Below are 3,880 nucleotides of genomic sequence, written 5' to 3'. Positions count from 1 at the left end.
CCTGCATTGCTGCGAAAGGTGGATATACACTGTACTAGTGCCGACATTGTGCATGCTCTGTTGCCTGTGTCTATGTGCCTGTGGTTCTGTCAGTGTGATCATGTGATGTATCTGACCCCAGGAATGTGTCAATAAAGTTTCCCCTTCCTGGGACAATGAATTCACTGTGTTCTTATTTCAATTTCCAGGAGTGTATATAGCTTCGTGAGTCCAATATCGTTTTGCACAATTACTCAGTAAGAATAAAATTTAGTTTACTGTCAAACTTTGCTTTCTGCATTCGCTTTTCTAATGACGTACATACAAATCCCAACTGGTTCCGAGAGAAGAAGGTGAGGGGGAAGGGGTGCTTAATGGGTCAGTTACGCTCCTATCGCAGAAGTCTGCCAAGAGGTATCTGTCAGGGCATTAATTAAAGCATTATAGGACCATTCCGCAGGAATGATCTAGGGCTCCCAAGGGAACGCTATATCATGACGGATAGTCCTGTAATTGAGCAGGGGAACAGCCATTGCTGCAGTCCGGGCTTTCAGCTTTACGCCGCTTTGCCGTACTAAAGAAGCGTCTTCCGGCTATTTGTACATTTGAGGCACAGCGATGCAGCGAGAAAAGGGCCACAGCCAACAGCGACCGCAATTAAAATGGACGTGCCACAGCTGTGTGTCACGACCCTGCTCGACCCTGTCATTGCAGATTAAATAATGCAGCGGATGGCAGTTTAAACGGGCGCATGAAGCCCATTCAGAGGGGGAGCAAGACAGAAGTAACAGTGTTTCCCTCTTTTAGTGTTTAATGTGATGGATGGTTTTACATATGATTGTGTATTTGCCAAGAAGGACCGTCGTTAGTAAAATCCAATGTTATTGGGTTAACAAAAAATATATTAACTTACTACACATACAATTAGTCAGCTCGCCCACCGAGGTCTGACACAAAAAAGGAAAAATTTAAACAACTACGTATGTCAGTTACTTTTATTTTCTTCCACGACGCGTTTCGAGTGCTTACATCCTCAACTTCAGGTGGCTCTAAGTTAACCTTCCGTCCACTAGAAGTAAGCTATTGTGTGTCATTTGTTATCATACCATGGCACCGTAACCATACATTATAGACATTAGCAAAGGTAGTTAAATATTCTGCACCAAAACGAACACTGAGGGCCGTTATAAATACACAGCACGGGGCGCATTCAAACTGAGACAGTAGTAATGAATTTGATTAGAAGCTTCTCAAGCATACTAGACGAGACACAACTTATTACTACTATTTGTTCTTTAGTTATCGAAATTATGAAAACCTAAACTCGATGCTCAAAGCATTAAACCAATTAATATGCTGAAATCCATGTATATAAGTTTTTAATAAGCATAGCTTTCATGAAAATGTTCTTAAGATGTACACACACGCAATTGTGCTTTTTGTCTGTATCTCTGATTCATAGTGTAAGCTTGTAACGCTCTCTGACTGGCAAGGCACTGTATTTAAGTGCTTGTACGGAAGAACGTCAATGGTATGTTGTCGAATTAAATCAAGTGACGGTGATAGATTAGATAATCTGACACTAAATTTAACAGATCTGTATTGCTAATTGAGCAGATGATGGTCGAAAACAGGGGGATGTAGAATGCAGGCTGGCCACAGGAAGAAAAGAATTCATGAAAAAGAGATGTTTGTTAACATGGCATAAAAATTTAAGTATTAGGAAGATTTTTGTGGAGGCATTTGTATGGAGTGTGACCTTCAGCGGGAATGAAACATGGTCGACAAACAGTTTCGAGAATAGAAGCTTTTGAGGAGTGGTTTACAGAAGACTGTTGAAGATTAGATGGATAGATCGAATAACTAATGATAAAGTAAAAAATCGAATTGGGGTACAAATAAGTTTGTAGTACTCATTCTGAGTCATCAAAGGATCGTCAGTTTGCTAATGGAAGGAAGTGTGTGGAGTAAAAATTGCAGAGGCAAACCATGTCTCGAAAAAAGTAAGCGGGTTCAAATGGATGAAGTGTGCAGCAATTATGCAGAGATGAAGGGCGTTGCTCGGGATACAATAGCATGGGGAGGGATACAACAACAAAACCAATAACATCATCAATGATCTCTAGACGGGAATGGCACAAAACAGCCTTTCATTCAGCTGCATAGACGGACCACATCTCCAAGAAAATATCCGAACTGCTCTTTTTTTTTTTAATTTTTGACTTCAGTGCCGTATCACATATTTTTACCTCAAGTCCACATTCCTTTCTCTCAACACATTCTCATCGTAGAGGGATGAATGAGACAACGTTGGAAATGTTTTTTAACCATCTTCTGACATTGCATACCGATTTTGCGCTAAAGTTTACTATTAGTAACAAAAGAGACTTTTTAACTATCACAGGCAAAAGGTCATCATGGGTGTCGTGCTTCATACCTGTACTTCACGGAGCTAAGTCTTTAATAGCAAATAAGAGACCTCAATTCATATTACCTCGTTACAAATACCATTTTATTTGTTTTAAAGTACATATTAACTGGATAATTTGTATACAGCATTGTCACAGATAATAATCGTGACCACTGTGGTAGTCCATTATCTTTGCCCATTGCACAAGCTGATTTTTATAAATGAATACACTTTCTGAAACGACTAACATCCTGTAGAATCCTTACTTCATTGTATCTGTCAGGATTACCGCCACATAAACTTGTAGTGAAGAAAAACACTACTGTCATGTTGATAGTAAGCCTGAACGCTACAGAGGGCTTAGTCAATGGATCACACATTGTTGTAACAAAGCTCAATGAATTTACAATTGACCCCAGGATAACTATTGTAATGGTTCAAATGGCTCTCTATGGAACTTAACTGCTGTGGTCATCAGTCCCCTAGCACTTAGAACTACTTAAACCTAACTAACCTAAGGACATCACACACATCCATGCCCGAAGCAGGATTCGAACCTGCGACCGTAGCAGCCGCGCGGCTCCGGACTGAGCGCCTAGAACCGCTAGACCACCGCGGCCGGCAACCATTTGATCCAAGTGTGCCTTTCCAATTCACAAGAAGCCCGTTGCCCCTGTGTTTACTCGTGGACAACTGTAAGTAGCCTTTTCTACGCTAACTGAATCAACTAACATTTGTGTATCCCTCAAAGAAACTGGAAAGCAAAAAGTATACGAAGATTACATTCTTATGTCAAACATAATTTACACCGAGGTATTGTAAAACTCTGTAAAGAATTTTGTTCAAAATTATTTGTATGGAAATTTATGTACAAGGGTGTATAATATTCATGATTATTATTTCACGTCGTTCGGTTCATTTTTCAAGATGCTTTCCATTCATTTCCACAACTACACTCACTCCAAATATAGTCATTATTTGAACTATAAAGTGCGAACGTTCCGCACAGGCCCCCTGGTTATGGTAACAAGTGACACACAATAGCTTGTAGTTAAATGAAGCTTGAGACAGGTACCTGGTTACATCCAGGAAAATAAATTATAATTTAATCCACTAATCCATCTGAAGATGAGGATGTAACCCTCGAAACGCATCTTGGAAGAAAATAAATGTGGCTGGCACAGTGACTGATCCAATTTGTCTTTTGTGTCGAACTACGTGTTGGCAACCGGCGGTACGTGAACCGAATCCGATCAGCGTTCGGTTTCAGTCCGACCCGCGAAAGAAATTCGTGGGGGAGGGTGAGGGAGGGAGATATATATATTACGAGGCGCTGTAGAATTTTGCAACCGAAGTTCTTAATAAAAGTATTGTAAAACCTCGTAAGAAAAGAAACAATATTCATGATGCGCAAATAAATGTAAATATCTGAATACAAGATGAACGTAAAATCAAAGTACTCTCAAAAATACGTGTTTTCAGGCATAATTT

The sequence above is a fragment of the Schistocerca nitens genome, chromosome 7 (genome assembly GCF_023898315.1).
Source record: "Schistocerca nitens isolate TAMUIC-IGC-003100 chromosome 7, iqSchNite1.1, whole genome shotgun sequence".
In the NCBI taxonomy this organism is placed as follows: Eukaryota; Metazoa; Arthropoda; class Insecta; order Orthoptera; family Acrididae; genus Schistocerca; species Schistocerca nitens.
The sequence above is the reverse complement of the archived record's forward strand: the minus strand, read 5'-3'. Positions refer to the sequence as shown.